The sequence below is a fragment of the Kryptolebias marmoratus genome, linkage group LG15, assembly GCF_001649575.2.
Source record: "Kryptolebias marmoratus isolate JLee-2015 linkage group LG15, ASM164957v2, whole genome shotgun sequence".
Lineage (NCBI taxonomy): Eukaryota > Metazoa > Chordata > Actinopteri > Cyprinodontiformes > Rivulidae > Kryptolebias > Kryptolebias marmoratus.
The window spans coordinates 22,899,951-22,917,116 of NC_051444.1; the positions used below are offsets into that span (position 1 = coordinate 22,899,951).

Consider the following 17,166-nt stretch of genomic DNA (forward strand, 5'->3'; position numbering starts at 1 on the left):
TTTAGACCTTGCACGCTGTGTTTCCACTATGGATCTATATACACCCTGCTTTGTGCCAGCTGCTTCTGCTCAGGTACACACACACACACACACACACACACACACACACCACAATAAACGGGGTTTTATGGCCTCTGCTGACAAGCCACATGTGGTCTTACTGTAAAGATCATCAGTTTCCACTGGGAACTAAACTAAAGCCCCCACCATCTGCAGCTCTTAATGGGAAAAGTAGTTACAGGTTCAGGGTTTGCCCTGATTTTCGTTAAATCAGGTTGAGCCCTCGGGAACAGTCGTTTTATTCTGCGAGTGGCCAGATTAGTGTCAAATCGTCCCACCTGTCTGAGCGTACAGTTTTCTACCATCGAGTCACGGAAGTGGAGAAAATAAAAGTGGCACCTTGGTTTTGGGCCTCCGCTCGGATGAAACTGCGATCATCGTTAAAACAGTCGAGCCGTCAGTCAGAGAGTCGACGAGTGGTTGCAGATCTTCCTCGCAACTTGTCTCCACGCACGTCGAAAGCCTTGACCCATCCTGTGGGTCAAGGCTTTAATGCCATGTGAGCCCGACTTCCCCGCAGCGTCTGTAAAAGTGGTCCTAATCAGTAGTTTTTCCAGCTCTTTCTTAAAGTTTTTCCTCAGACTTTGACTGCTTTTTTTTCCCTCCTATTTCCTGCCCCGTACGGTTTCCGGAGGAATGTTTTTAATTGTTTATTAAGCCACTTAACTCTGAGCAGTGAATCATTTGGGCGTAGAAAAAAAAATACACTCAGAGGACGAGCCAGCGTTAAGTTTACTCACAGCAGACAACTTTAAGAACCTGGTTCAGATGAGATCTTTTGGCTCTTTACCAGCAGCCTGACACAGACGCGTTGTTTGTTTCTCATTTCTTTCGCTGAATCTATGAAAGATACCAAAGATGAGCCAGTTTAACACGTAAAGTGTTAACTTGGCACCAACAAGGTGATTCCCTAAGACTTGGTAGCTATTTCTTCTTTTTCAGAAACCGTTCATTTGCTGTGAAGAGTCTTTAGGTCTGACATTTCTCGCCCACTTCCCTCATTTTCTTAAAGCGGCTGCTTCACATCATGCTGTAATGTTTGGGTACAAGGACCGGACTGAAAATGAGCGAATAGACGGCCAAAAGTTCAAAGGAAAACTTTGAAAGACCCGAACCCCCTCCGGAAAACTGCTAAACAAGACCACTTTTTAAAGAGAATTACCTGAAGACGAGGTATGAAGGAATTAGGGGTGGTTTAAAACATTTGCACAGTGGTGTGAATGCAACACAAATCAGAAGGGCAAACCTGCTTACTACAAATGATTGAGTAGAGAGAGGGGGGGGGTGCTGTCCCAGAATATTACATCGAGACTGCTGCTGTTGACACAAAACCAGGAAATGATATTTGATGAGTTAAATAGACGCACATTTAAATGTCATTTGCAGAATTACAGAATAATACAATTAAGACGCAATGTCAACTCCTGGGATTGTCTTTATGATACTGTAGGGAGAAGAAAAAAAGAAATTCTGAACTTTGTTGCTCGAGTTTATCAGTTGATGATTTCTCTTTCGGTAGGTTTTGAAATTCACTCTCGCGTTCGGCCCGATTCGCGCGTATTTGTCGGATCCCAGCACAAGCGTTAGATCTGCAAAGCAGCGTGGTGAGCGTCTTTGAAATCAAGCATCCAGACCATTCGTCTCACAAGAATTCACAGGTCGATTGGAACCTCTCCAGCTGAAGTCCTGGGTGCGGGGCTGGAGGAGCCGCAGATGGAAGTGCAAACTGCGGCGCAGGTTGATGGTTAAATGGGGAAAAGTGTTGCTCCTCTGTTAGATGCTGATTGTTTCCACTGGTGCGGCGCTCAGAACTTCCAAGCACGCGGACGCCGATTCCAACACCCTGATGTGTTCCTCCGAATGCTTTCCTCATTAAGTATTTTTAATTAAACTCGTTGAAAAATGATTTAATGTTCAATAAATCAGGTGTGGGAAGACGAGAGCTGCTGACCACTTCTGTGGAGGCCATTACTTTGTTCTAAACACCACTATGATAGGAAGGGTTATTTTATTTTATTTTTTTGTTCTTATTTTGTCGGGTTATTTTTAATTAGTTTTTGCTCTGCATCAAACCTTTTGTTCGATAGCAAGATGCCAGTACTTGCAATTAATCCTGGGTAATACAGCCCAGAGTTTACCTTAAGTTTCTGGCATTGGGGGAGGGCAGATTACAGCAGATGTGATAACTAAATAGCTTTACATGGTTTCATGTTTGCAACATTGAAATAAAACTTCACAGTGTTTTTTCAATTTTTATTTTTAACGGGGTCAATGCAATTTAAGCCGTCAAATCTGCAACACTTTATAGAAACATCTGATGTAATAATGTACTCTAAATATTGACTATGTAGAAATATATAAAAAAAAACATTGAAGCAGAGAGTGGTGGGAAGCATCCCTCTTTTAGCCCTGGATCTGAACAGCCAATGAGAAGAGACCAGGAAGTGCAGTTACCAAAAGTGGCATCAACAAGTTGTCATTAACAAGTAATTTACACACAAAATGTGTGTTGTTGTACACTGTTTGGATGTTTACTCCATGTGAAAATGTGACAAGTATTTAATGGGTCGACAACACCTTGTTCGCGCAAACAACACGTCCAGAACCCGTCAAAGTCACGTGTTTTTGGCACTCCAGGCTTTCGGTACGCATGCGTAGGCATCATGGGGCGTACATCACTTTGTTCAGTAAACTTTAGACACAAAAGTCCCAGTGAGGTTGGGGTGAATTGATAAAGTGCAGCACTTTAAATGTATCACATGGCCCTTGGATAATGGTAGCAGAAACACTGGAACAAAAATAGCGTCCGGTTTTATGTCTCCGAACATCTGCTGAGCTTGTTGGGATGTTCGAAGGCATGCCTCAGACAGAAAGCGGTGTCTCTGTGTTGTTTGAAAAACAAAAAAAAAGAGAGAGGACACCCTTAATGACATTATGGAGTCACTCGTTAGGAGTTTGAAAACAGATTCAGCTCAGACTTTGGTATCAGTCTTATTAAACTCATGACAGAGTTGTGAGCTTTTACTGGTTTCACAATGTAACTTCATTGCAACTCATTCTCTGCATCCTGGAAATACTTTCTAATGACAAATAACTCGTTTCTAGTCGTAAATTCAAAAGTTGAACTCCGTCTGAACTCCCTTTTTATTACGTAAGTGCTTTTCAAAACCAGATAATTGTCTTCAATAAACAAAGTCGCATCTTATGTCGTACCAGTCTGCATCGCTCACTGAAGTATTGTACATGTTCTGTTTTATAAACAAATCAGTCCCCACAGAAATCCACAAATCTCACATACAGAGTTTGTTGGCTTTAAATTGAAGTTTCTGATCACAGCATCACCAGCTGGTAAAATCTTAGCAGTAAGATGTGTCGTAGTTTTATTGAAGAGCTGGAGCTCCTTATTAACTCATGGCTAATAAGTCAGGTTGGCTGGGTTCGAATACCTAATCTTTCATCTCGATACCAAAATATTAATTTTTGGCAATTTTTTTTAGAAACTGGGTAAATTTTTCCAGCGACTTTATAAAACCTGAACCGTGTTCGAGCCGCCAAGTATTGATGGGTTGACGGCAGCATCCCGGTGATGTCAGAGCAACGTTTCACCCCAAGTTGGATGCAAGAGGGTTTTATGTTATTTGGCGTTTTGAGGCTGCATAATGTAACTAAGCTGTGTGCAGCTGTTGTGCAACTGCAGTCCTCAGCTCTGTCTAATTGTATATTGTCGCGCTGCGTGGGCTGCGAGTTCTTGATTTTTGTTGTGCCGCCGCACTGATGCAGAGTTGTCCGTGCCAGAAATAAATCTTAGAATCAACAAAGTTACGTAATTATACCTGCAACTGTCGTCAGAATCTCCAAATGCCTCCAGCGTCACGCTTGAGGTGAAGCCTTTTGTGCTTGCCGAATGTTTTGCACGTTTTAAAATCTTTACTGAGAACTTTGTTGTTGTTTTAGAGAAGAAAAAAAGAAGAAATTATTTCTTGATATCTGAGTTTTGTTCTTAAATTGAAACTTCATTGATTTGAATTAGATTTGATTAATACTCCAGCATATTCTGTTATTGACTCTTTCCAGACTGTTGGTTAAAGACAAAAGTGTTTTTTTTTAAACACTATAAGTGTTTCCAAGCAGCAGTCCACTCAGCTGACAGTGTTGATGGATTATGTTTAGTCTTTGTTGCATTTAATGAAAAAAAGGTGTATTTTTCTGGAGTTTTGAACTGATTAGATTCAATCCATTTTCAGCTCAGGTTTTTACTATGATCTATAAGGTTGATATACTTAAAAGAAAAAAAAAACGTGTAAAAGTAATCCATCAACAATAGATTAGTGCTCATAAAAACAGACATGTTTACAAGAGAAAGTGAAAGTGACGACAGTGATTTATCCCTCTCATTTCTCCCTTTGTAACTATATTTTCAGGACTTGAAAACGTAACTGAGCTCCAGTACCTCTGCTATAATTATACTTCTGTTTGGTAAAAGGTGGCTTTTTTTTAAAAAAATGAGGCATGTGTATTTCTTTCTCTGTTTGCGTCATGCTGTTTTATGTTGAGTTGCATCAGCACAAAATTGGCTGCGATGTGGAGTTCTGCAGCTTCCGATCGTGCAAACATACATCTGTGACGGTGTGCAGCGCGAGCAGCCATGAATAATAATGAAGAGGCTTCTATCATGTATGTAAACACCTGTTTGCTTTGTAGCATATACTGTTGCACTAATCATCGTTTTGTCTTGGAAGGATTTATCATTTATTATTAATGCTGAACATCAGGCATGCTGAATATTTGCCTCCAAAGCCCACAGATAACAGTTTACAGATGTATACTGTTTGGGAAGCAAAGAAAACCAGCAAATTCTCAAGCATTAGAAGAAGATTGGTATTATATTGTGAATGATGAGGTTAAATTTATTATCAAAGATTTATTACCAAAGGAAGTCACTTGTATTAATATAATTGTTCAGTTCTGTAATGTCCTGGTCTAAAAAACTGAAAATCAAGCGGTACGTTTCATTTTTCCCCATATGAAAACACAAACATTTAAGATTTTATGATAGAAAGGTTTCACCCAACATTGCAACACAGTGTTAAAGAACTTGAAGTAGGCGGGTGGCCATTAAAAAAAAAGTTGAAAAAACCCAGAATGCGCTCACATTTTTTAAACGGAGAAATAAATAAATCCAGTTCAATTCTCGGTTTGCTGTGAACAGGTAGCTGAAGTGAAGCACATAGTTTGGGGTGTGAAATGTCCGTCATGTAGAAAATAAATTATTTGATGTCAAAATCGCTCTGGATATTCTGAAGTTGGTGCTTTCAGTTGAAGTGTTTTGCCCTGTGTTACATTTCTGGTTAAACTGAAATTTGACTTTCTGCCCATTATAAAATGTTTCCAGTAAAAAAACAAACAAAACCAAAGCAGCACCAGGTTTTTAAGTTGTCTCTCTGTGTCGCTGCAAATCTACAAGTAATAATCAGATTAACAGACAAATAATTGTGCATATAATGCCCAACTTAAAAGAATTACAGGAAATCTACTTCCTAAACCAAATTATAGCTTCCTAACACTTTTCCTTTCTTGTGCACACCTCAGAACGTTACAGTGATTATCACATGTATCAGAAGAAAAGTTTTTTTTTTTCCCCTGCAAAGTCTCAGTTTAACAGAAATTAAAGCTGCGCTCAAAGTAATTGAGATGCTAACTGAATGTTAAATCTATTAGTCATTTGTGCATTTTATTGTAACCGCGCACTAATTTCTCTGCCTTCCTGATGCGAGCGATCATTAATTATGTGCACGGATGTGAGAGACCAGCAATAATTAAAGAGGGCTTTTTCTATTTTAGGAAAACAGACAAGATGATCACTGTGCTGACATTTTCAGCCGACTTTCACATCTTTTATTTGCGCTGTTAGATTGGTTAGCGTTGCGGACTAACGGCAGAGTCTGCATTATATCGTTATTTGCTCAGACTTTCCCAACAGATCGCCAACACTTCCTCATCCAACATGTTTCATGGCAGATAAATCAAAGGAATCAAATTCTTTAAACCATTGTTTACTAAAGTTTTCTTGCTCTCAAAGTGTTAAACAGAAACCCTCGGCCTACATGAACAGCAGATACTCCTCTGCAGACAAGTTTTTTTACACCTTTTGCACTGCCTCTTACTTTATTTCTAAATACTTTACAGATAGTACGTACAGATATTGCTAGCAGGACATGGCGTCTTCGATATGGTGTAAAATAAAAAAAAACAAAACACCTATTTGAGCGTTGGCCTGGTCAGTTATGGTCGCGCTGAAAATCAGACGTTTCCATTCACCGGCCAATTCCCCAGTGCAAACCTACTTATCGGTTTAATAACATCTTCGCTCTGGGGCTGATAGGCGGCAGCTCGAGGGGTGCGGCGTCCTTTAACCTTCGCCCTCCTTATCAGTAATCCAGACCCTTGCTGATGAGCCGGCGTCCAGCCGTTAGCTGCAGATTCTTTTCAGTCTAACCCGACCGTACCGCCATATTTATCTGTTCTTTGTCAGAGATGCTCAGAGCGTCAGGCCTAAACTTTACATCCATAATAAGTTGAATGAGTGATCCTAATTGCTTCAAATCTTGTGGCTGCCTGGAAATGTGAGACGGTGTTGTCTCATTTCCTCCCACAGTTTTTGGAGTTTTAAAAACTCTTCCACATAGACACTTCAGGTATATTTTGCACAGTTAGGAACCCAACTTCAAATAATAATAATAATAATAAAACCAAGCTATTAGGTTGAAATGGTTTTGGCTCATTAGAGTCTTGCACTTGTTGCTCGTTTTCAGGAATGCCTCAGGCTGTATAATTTTATACTTTACAGATCGAATTGGTAGATAAAGCTGTGGTGCAGTCATCTCGGATAAAATCCACTCTTGCGAAAGCCTCTGATGTTGCCAACCCCCCACCCCCCTCCCAAAACGTGTCCTGTTGCATCGCATTTTGTATGAGCGGAGTCCCGATCTGCCTCTTTGAACTGTCTTCTTTCTTTCCTGGAGCTGCTGCAGCAGCAACCTGGCAATACAAATGACTATCTCTGTGCAGGCGGCTTATAGGTGGAGACAGTCTATTTGTAGAGCCTCTGGCTAGGTTAATCCCTAATGATACAGGCCCTCTTCTGTGCTTCCTTACATCCTCTCAACACCTGCCTATTTCTCTTATTGCCATTGTCATTATAGCTGCAGTTAATTTCCAGTTGGAGCGTAAGTAGACGTTCAGATGGAAACTGCCAAAGTGGATGATAGCGGTTCTCATACGGTATGTTGGTGCGTTTAGTTCTGTGGTTTGCTTTTTTTTGTCGTTTTTAAAGCCCTTAAGGTGCAGTTGGGAGGATTTCCATGGCATCATTCGAAAGAATTTAAAACAAACAAAAAAAAAAGCCTGGAAATGTAAAAATTTGATGAGTTAAAATGGAAGTTAGTGGAGAACAGATGTCGTGAATCCCACAGCTCAAAACTTACAAATTACTTCATGTTTCTTCTGTTACAGAGACGTCAGAGATGTTTAGCATCAAACCAGCTGGAACAAATTGCTGTCGAGGGCTCGTTGCCATTGTCTGTGCTCTCCGTGTTTGCTGAAGTTTACCAGTCGGACCTCCAGATAAAGGCAACAAACGTGCCTTTGTCACTTCAGGCAACGTGATCCACGGTCTGCACAGTCAAACCGGCATTTAACCTCCTTTATTGTCGGACTTGTTGCCCCGTGAGGGTCCGTGCTGTCTGCAGTCATCGACTTTTGTGTGGTTTTTGCAGAGATGGAGCTTTTCCTAACTCCTGCAGTGATTTAGTTACACAGTCCCGTTGCCGTGGAAACGTGTCACATTTGAGACGGACATGGGTAGGCAGAGCAGTTTGAAGCCCAATTGCGTGCTTCCAACTGGGAGGGAAAAGGAAAAGCATTTCTCCTGCTACATTTTTATGACTTTAAATATTTAAATACAGAAGTTTGGATGTGAATTTAAAAAAAAGGATATAAGTAAATAAAATGTTTCTAAATTATTTCCACTCCCTGCTGCAGGCTGTGGAAGCTGCATAATGTTTGTTAGATGCTGGCTTTGCAGCTATGTGCAGCTTTCTCGCAGAGATCTGTGCCGTCGCTTGTGTGATTTATAACCGATTTGTCCTTATGTTAATGCTTTCCATGAAAGAAAACAAAAAAAAAAATCCAAACGTTATGCACAAATCACTCATGTGACACCAGCTGATCTAATATTTCCTTTCCTAAATTTACAGACTAATAAAATTTAAAATGTAATATCAGACGTCAGACACCTTTGACACAAGCCTAAATGTTTTAAATCTTTTTTTTTTTTTTTCTAAAGCCGCTTCCCTCTCGTTATGTCTTTTTGTGACACCTGCAGCCCGTTGCCAGATGTGATGAAGTAATCACTGGGAAGTCGAGGCTTACTGGGGAAATAAATGTTTTTATTGAGTCCAGAGCGGTCGTAGCCTCTTTGCTGACCTGTGACTTCAGGAAGTGCTGCTGAACACATGGGTTCACCAGACGCTCCTCATTCTTCAGGAAGTGGCCTGCTGTGAGCAAAAAAAACAAAAAAACCCTGTACTTAGGAGAAGAAAAGAGAAAAAAAAGCTAGATTATTATGCCTAGCCAAAGCTGTGCTTCTCAACTCTTTTCTCCAGGTTTGCATCAAAGAGACCCTCAATTTTGTAATCATCATCATCATCATCATGCAACAACATATTCCAGCTGAATTAATGTGGGATCGAGGTTAATATGATTATACGAGCTACATCTTGTTTGTTTGTTTTCAGTTCAGCTTCGTTTCTCCAGTGTAATTGGTGGATTTGTGGCCATTTTGCGTTGTTCACTGCGTTTGTTTTTTGGGAAACAAGCCGCTGTGTGTACAGACAGCAGTGTCTCTGTGGGTGTCCGAGCTAAGACTTGTTATGGATCACGACCCGTTTTCTAAGAGTTTTAAACTAAAATCATCTTAGGCTGAGAACCGGTGACGTTCATTTTGGTCAAATCACGCGACAGCTCGACTTCTCAGCGCTCAGAGTATGTTGGGAATGAGCCTCTGCTACCACCACAGCAAATTTCAGCTCAGTATCTGGAAAACCGATTGAGGTTTAGCCTTTTTTATTTTTTTATTTTTGCCCGCTAAGGTTGATCAGCTGTGGCGGCCATCTTAAATTGGGTTGTTGTAGATGCACACCCGATGTTTACTTTCTGAAAGTTCTATTAAAAATCCATCCGATGGCTCATGAGATATTTTGCCAACAGACAAACAATGGAGCACCTAAAGGCAAAAACATTATCGCCTGCCTTTTGGCAGCTCGTACGCAGGTGGCAAGTATCTCTGATCTGCCCTTACCCACCAGCCACCCCCACCTTTTATTGAATATGTATTGAAATTCTAGTAGGTGTTGCTTTCCATGTGGAACTGCATTAAAACGGTGAGCTGGCACCGTCCGTACCGGCAAAATAGATGCTTTCTGTCCGCTTTTATCTAAAGACGATCAGTTTTGTCCCTGGATGACGTTTAACGATTAGGGCTGCCACTACTAACTATTTGTGCCTCGATTATTCCGTTGACTCGGTTTTTCAATTAATCACTGAATTTAAACGACTATTTTTCTGCCAACTATCCTAATCCACTGTTTGCAGCGTGACAAATAAATAAAATGAAGCTCTTCTCATTTATGTATTTTCAAACTAAAAAGCCTGAATATTCAGCATGTTGTAAGGATACCATTGGTAAGAACTGCAAGAGAGAAACAAATACAATACAGCTATTTAAAATGTAATGCTGACATGTTCTTTTAACCTTACCTACACTTATTGTGTGTATATTATAAAGTAATATATCAAATTTAAATATTATTCATTTAGATATTAATGTACCAATTAAATGTGTTTTAAAACAGGCAGAAGTAAAGTAGGGTGGGCAACACGAGGAATGCATGTTAAACCGTGCAGGTGTTGTTTCGATCTCTTTCCCCACCTTTATTTAAAAAGCTCACACACTTTAGACCCCTGTGAAAACATTTACAACCTGGCTTGTTCCTTAAATATCGCAGCCACGGACCTTTCCGCCACGATAGTTTGAAACTAAATCAGACGTAGCCGACGGGAACTCGACAGATGTGCGGGGCGCAAACTGGTGGCGTGGAGACAAACTTTTATTTAAGTTTAGACTTTTAAAAAGTCTATTAAAAAAAGACCTAAAAACTATGCGTCATCTAAGCATATTGATGTTGACGAATTATCATAATCACCACTGATTAAACTGACTGTTCTGCAGCCTTATTAATAATAAAAAATTGTTTTTAGAACTTGATTTAAGGTGGATTTAATCCTTCAGATAAACATGGGTGTCTGTCATCTTTGTTTAATTTAACTATTACTGATCATTTAAACTGATAAAAACTAAATACATTAAATTTAGAATATAAGTTAGAGTTGATGTTTAAAAGTTGTCGTAAGTGATTTAATCTTTCAAAATTAGCTTTTCCTTTTTTTCCATTTTAAATGCAGAAATCAAAGACACACCAAAATTGCCTTTAATTTGTTTTATAGATGCACTCAGTTTTTCCTGCCGTTGCATCCTGCAGGAAGTGTAGGAGAGATCAAGTTGATCCCTGTGCTTCCGTGGAAGTTGCCGTCTTTCTGTGAATTAAGCTCAGACCACAGGAACGTAACTGCAGCCCAGAAATGAAGCCCGTCATCAAAGAGGCTTCGCTTGAGATAAAAGGCAGCTGGGGTCCTGCACGGCCTCCCGCTACTGTCTCCGCTATTCCCCTTCATCTCCAGTTCTGCCGACTTCTGCCAACTCCAGAGGAGTTAAAGGGTGCATTGGGGTGCGAGTGCAGCTCCTTGGGGTCTTCTGCTCCTCTTCATGTTCACACCGCAGCGGTGCTTTGGGAATTAGGTGTCTGATCCTTGTTTTCAGCTTCATGTCTTCCGTTCCTTCATTCTTCCCCCAACAAAGGGCCGAGGTCCGATATAATTAGGCAGGCATTTTGGTCCGGCTCATTCATGGTTCTTCTCTGTCAGGTTTTGCCGCTTCCTGTCTGGCAGCAAACTGTGTTATTTGGTTCCTACCAGCAGGACGGACCTGGACTGTTTTGGCCGCACATCAGAAACGCCCCTTTCAGCGAATTCTGCTGCTCAACTTTGAACGCGACTGGTTTTAGATCTCTTATCTGCCTGTGGCAAGCTGGGGCTAGACCTCAGTAGCCTCAGGTGTGGCGGAACAGCATTTAATGAGAAGTCTTTCTGAATTAAGTCCAGCTGGGTTGCCTGATTTGATCCTGCTGCAGGAAGCGCTGCCTTCATCTGCATCCTTGCTCCCAAATGTTTTCTTTGTTTGTTCCACAATGTGCACAGTGATTTTGGTACTACAGAGGCAGGAGGGAAAGAAAACAACAGGCGGAGGCATTTCATAGTTAAGCCTGAGTCAGTGAAGCTGGAAGGCTAAGAGGTGGGGGGATGGGATGACAAAAGAGGGGAGGAGGATGGGGAGGGAGCTGGCGCTCAGTACACAGCCTTCTAGCCGAGAGTGGGAGCTTTATATAATGGCCAGGTAGTGTACAACCTCTCCTTCCACCCCCATCCACCTACACAACTGCTACACACCCACACACAAACACACACATCCTGCAGAACCTTTGCAGAAACTGCTTGGCACAACATTAGCCTCACCATCTCCCATCTTTTAGAGATGAAAAAAAAACCAACCCCTGCATTACTGCTCACCTCTTTAAAGCAAAGCAAAGTGCTGCAGGGTTTTTATTTCTGCCAGCAAACATAAGGTGCTCAATAGTCTCGCTTTGTATAATAACCAGCAGGATGTTTCAGATTTATTTTTTTAAATTTATTTATTTATTTTCCCCACCACCTGATGCTGTGGTGCGAGTTTCACCAACAACTGCAGGTGATCGGAGTGACTCATAGGCTTTTAGGTGATTTTTTTGCTTATAACTATGAGTTGAATTCATGTCCTACGCTAGTCTTTGGTGAGGATAAGGCTTTTGTTGCAAATGGAAATGAAATCTAAATATATTGACATTGAAATACTGTTTAATCAAATGCCTAATGAGGAGAGAATTAGAGCGAGACAGAGTGGGGCCATGTGAGCTGTGAGTCTTCACTTCCTCCTCAAATCGACTTCCCTGTTCCTGGTACGAGTAAAACCAAGGAAGTGTTTGGTGCTCCTTTAACTTTTCTGTAAGCTACTTAAAGAAATGACTTCGTAGTGAACTGAGTGACTTTTTGATACCTTAATATTTGATTTCTGATTCAAGCAGTTTCTTCAAACTTTGTTTAAACTAAAAGTCCTGCCATGAGATGAAGTACCCTTAGGAAAAACATTATATGAGACTGCACAATTATGGCAAAAAAATCATAGTCGCAATTATTTGAATTAATGCTCTAATCACAATTATTTAACATAATTACTCGTTGAGTTTGTGAACATGTTGCATTTATTTCACTTAAAAAAAGAGTAAATTGCCTTGAACAAGATTTTTTTTCTTCATTTCTTCCCTTAAAATTGCTGAAAAAGTATTTATTAAAACGTAGACTCCTGGATAAGATAATAAACACAATATATAGTGCTCTTTCACTGTATTGCAAGGCCATTCTATAGTTTTCTGAGTTTCATGTTTTATGATTTAACCACATTTTGTCACCTAAAAAAGTGCCTTACTAAACAGTGAGATAATAAAATGGTAATTAAATGGTCAAATATCTAAAATGTCATGAACTTTAACAAATTTCAACAAAAATTTAGCAAAAGATGTTTCAGTTCAACGAAAGATTCTTTCTTAAAGTGCTTCAAAATCTGCCTGTAAGTCATTTATAAATGAAAACCTTCTGGCCTCTTTTATAAAATAAAGTTAATTTCTTTTCCCAACATTTTTTTTCTTCCTTTAAAACTTCAATAGAGTTAACAGACTTTAACTGAGGTTTAATTGCGCTCTGGAAACGGTGATAGCTTTATTATTATTATTATTTTTTTTAGCAGCATACCTGATTCGAGTGGAGGAGTCGAAGTGACAAGCTAATGTTAGCTCTTATATTTTTTGTTTTGAGCTGACCGAATAGTTGTTCTACGAAATTAAACATATTGTTCAGAAATTGTTCCGCTTTTGAACATAGTGCTCTTTATTTAGGAGGCAAGATAAAATGAGAGGACAAGTAGATAATGACAAAAAAATAATTTAAAAAAGGTTTCTTGTTGATTAGACTGTTTGTAGCCAAAATCAAAATCGAAGCTACAAATTAGATTAATTGCAAAGCATTGTGTTATACCACCTATCACCTTTGATATGCCTATTGGTGTTTAAGTGAGAATAAAATTTGCTTCAAATATTTCATATTAAGCACTGCATTTAAGCTCATTACCTCGTATAAGCTCAATGTGCTGTTAAAAAGGTTAACGTCAAGGTCTCTTGGTCTCTTGACCATTTTAACATGGTTTGTTATGACAATTCATAACCTCCAGAGACTTTCTTCTAAAGTTGCCATTGGAGTGTTTGTTTTAGGTAATTGATTGCGTTGTGAGCTCTAAATACAGCCCACATGTTCTCATCCACTGTGACAGCTGTTCAGTCCACCCAGCCATGACTGTAAATGTTTTCTGAAGAATTGAAGCTCCAGGATATCAGCGAAGGCTGCAAGTTAGAGTCAGTATCAGCTATCAAGGTGTGTTGTGGAGGCTTGTGTTTTACTGCGTTGGCTCTCTGTGTCATCGTGACAGCAGGAACAATATTTATGACGTTCTTAGTCACCTCGGGCATTGAGGGTAAAAGGGAAATAAAACATATCTAGTCTAAATTCGTCTTTGAAAGGTATGTTTACCGGGTCGTTTCAGTCTTTTTTTATTTTTTGGAAGTATGCATAAAAAAGTTTTTAATTTTTGATCAGCTGCAGCTCCTTGTATGAGACGGGTTGGAGCTGCAAGGTTTCTTAGATTTTTCACGTAGGCATTCAGACAATGCCACTGTGTAAATGTCATATGATGCTTATGTGGCCAAATGTTGCGTTTAAGGTTTTGCACATGCATCAGTCATTCGGCCACCACATGCAGTCACTGTGAATTGTGTGTTAGATGTGAATGATGGCATATTCCCTGCTTGCACGGTGGATGTTTGCATGCTAAGTCTGTTGTGTTAAGAAAAGTTCAACCCTTAAAGGTGCAGGAGCTTGAAAGCATTTTGCTCAGGAACTGATATACATCAAGAAATTTCAATGTGGGAAATCAAGAAATCCAAATTACGAAAGTAAAGATGACAGCTTATTTCATCTGAAGGGATCTGCCACTTTAAATGCTGACTGACTGTAAGATTTTAACAAATTATCAAAGGTGTGAGCTTAGCATTATGAGCAGCAAGGGAAAAAGGTTGGAAACATCTGACTGACCTCTTGAAAACACCAAACATGCTCAAAGGTAATTTACATCCTCTAACAGGTAGAAACAGCAGGGCTTACACACTAACATATATTTGAGTGCCAAAAGATTTCAAAGCACTCATTATTTAAAGCAAAATGTTTCAAAAAAGCGAATGCCTCGGAGTTATGTGACATTCAGATTTATGTCTGTGCTCTTTAAAGAGCACTTCAAAGATATTTGTGCTGAATCCAGGAAGTGCCATGCAAACATGTTTTAGTTGTACTTAAAAACATTAAAGGGACAGAGCAGTCCACGTGGACAAGGTGTTCGGCCTGCTAGTTACCAATAGTTAGTAGCTTATCAGCTCGGAGTGTGGAGACAGAGGCAGAAGACTTCGCCCAGGATAGCTAAACGAGTGACTGTTTGTTAATTGTATTTCAGGCTCATAAAACAACATTTTTTTAACCTCAAAAACTGCATACCATCGGTATGAGCTATGCAAATGTATGTGTGTGGAGCACAGATAGGCTGTGTATATGCCAGTGGTGCCAAGGCTGCTGAATGTATCAGTCCCCCTGATCAGCACGTCTAGTCAAATATACCCCTGATAACTCCTGGCAGCCTCGGCACCATCAACACAGGCCATCTATGCTCCACACATTTGGGCAGCAACACGGACGTTTGGTTGAGAAAACGGCGACAAACTAAACAAATGGTGTCGTTTGAAATTGTACACTTTTAATATTTAGCTCATGTAGCGTTTTTTCACACTTGTATGTCATTTTTGGGAAAGCATTGTTCTATAAGCCTGATAGATGATTTAAAAAAAAATGGGCCCCCTTTTGGTGAGCCATTGGCCCAGTCTGGACAAATTTAATTTTAGTAGAATCAATATTGTTTTCAAAAGTATGCCGTAAAACAAGAGCTAAAGGAGGAAGCTGGATGAGTGGTTGGATAAAACAAGATGCTGAGAATCAAGGACGAACGTATACAGTACACTCCCAGAACAGTTTTAGGAACAGGATAAATAACTAAATGCGGAAATAAGAGCTCCATTCTGAGCTCGGGAAAACAAAAACAAAAGCATGTGGAACTTGCAAACCTGTACTGCTTGGGGCTTGTTTTGTTTTTTAAACATGATGCCGACCACCGTCCAATTTTCAGAGGACACAGAGTCTCCCGACAGATTAAAAGCAGCCCATTCAGGACAACTCGGCCACTGGCCAGTTCCAACGTGTCTGTCCTCATCAAACAGGCCTTCATGATGCCCGTTTCCTTTCATTGTGACTTCAGTGCCGTCGACTGCTCTGAGCTGCAGCGCGGCGGCACTGACAGGTGTGTGTTTGATGGCTACGGTGCATATGAGAATGAGAAAGAGGAAGACTGCAGGAGCTGCGTTGCCTTTTGGGCTAAGTAGTCCGTAGCTTTGCAGGCGTTTGGATGCACACCTGCGCATGGAAAAGCCTTGCACTGCGGTTGCGACAGCAGTCAGTTTGTGAATAAGGAGACATTATTTCAGATGTTGAAGTTCTGTTTTGTTTGTTGCACACATATAATCTGACGACAGCCTTGTGGAGCACCTCTACGGGTTGAACTTTTCTGAACTGCTGCTGGACTTTTCTAGACGGAAGGGGCAGTGAGCTGAGATGCATTAGAAGCACGTGGGAAACTCAATGAATTTGATGCAGACGGCTTAAAAGTTGCAGTTAAAATTAGTTCCTGATAGTTGCAGTAGAGTCATTTATGATATTGTATAAGGTACGATGTGTGATATATTGAATATTCTCAATTTATCGCCCACCGCTGCAGTAGTTGGTGGAGCAACCTGTGTCGGCAAGCAAGATGTTTTGTAGTTTGTCACCAGGTTTGCATACATCTCAGGAGGGATTTTGGCTCACTCCTTTCTTGTGTAGCTCTTGGCAACTCGAAGCTTCAGCCCCCTCCACAGATTTTCTATCTGACTCAGGTATGGGGACTGGCTAGGCCTCTCCATAACCTTACTGCGCTTCTTTAGCCTCCTCTTTGTTGCCTTGGTGGCATGCTTTGGATCATTTTTTTTATGCTGGAAGATCCATCAGCAACTCATCTTGAGTGTTTTTTGGCTGAGGAAAGAAGGTTCGCATCCAAGATTTTACAATACGTGGCCCTATCCATTTAGTTTTCAACACAGTGAAGTCATCAAATAATCATTTTCCCTGCTATACGTTTCCAGTAAAATCAAGAAGCTAAGAAGCTCACTCCTTTCATTCCCAAAATCCCTTTTTTTTTCACATTGATTTCTCTGCTCAACGGGCCTAAGGAGGCATAAACTCACACCCTGCAACATCTCTGCCAGTATTTTAATAATTGAAGAAAGCGTTTCGTTGAATGAAGATTTGTTACAAGCTCTGAGGAGGAAAGCAGGATGAGTCATCAACATTTTTAGGTTTTTCGATTTCCACAAAATGACAAACTGAGCTAACATTAGGGCCACACGATGATGATATACAGGAATAAAGGGAGCGCATAGTGCAAATTGTGTTGCATAAAAGAACCTGAGATAAAACCAGTTTAATTTTTATAGAGGAAACAGGTTGCTAATAAATGTCATGCTTATAAATGTTTCACTCTAAACTTTTATTTATCTTCAGCCATGCAGCATTAGGAATGTGACGAGTGCAGAATCCTGCGTTTTTTATTTTTTATTTTTTTTATGTGTCCATCTAAAGCAGCCTCCCCGCCCTCCC

General features: G+C 40.3%; 1 protein-coding gene across 1 annotated transcript in view; it reads left to right on the plus strand.

Annotated features, from left to right (window-relative positions):
- The window catches only part of LOC108237844 (E3 SUMO-protein ligase PIAS1-like), a 52,414-nt gene that overhangs the window by 941 nt on the left and 34,307 nt on the right, over positions 1-17,166 (plus strand). The window lies entirely within an intron of this gene.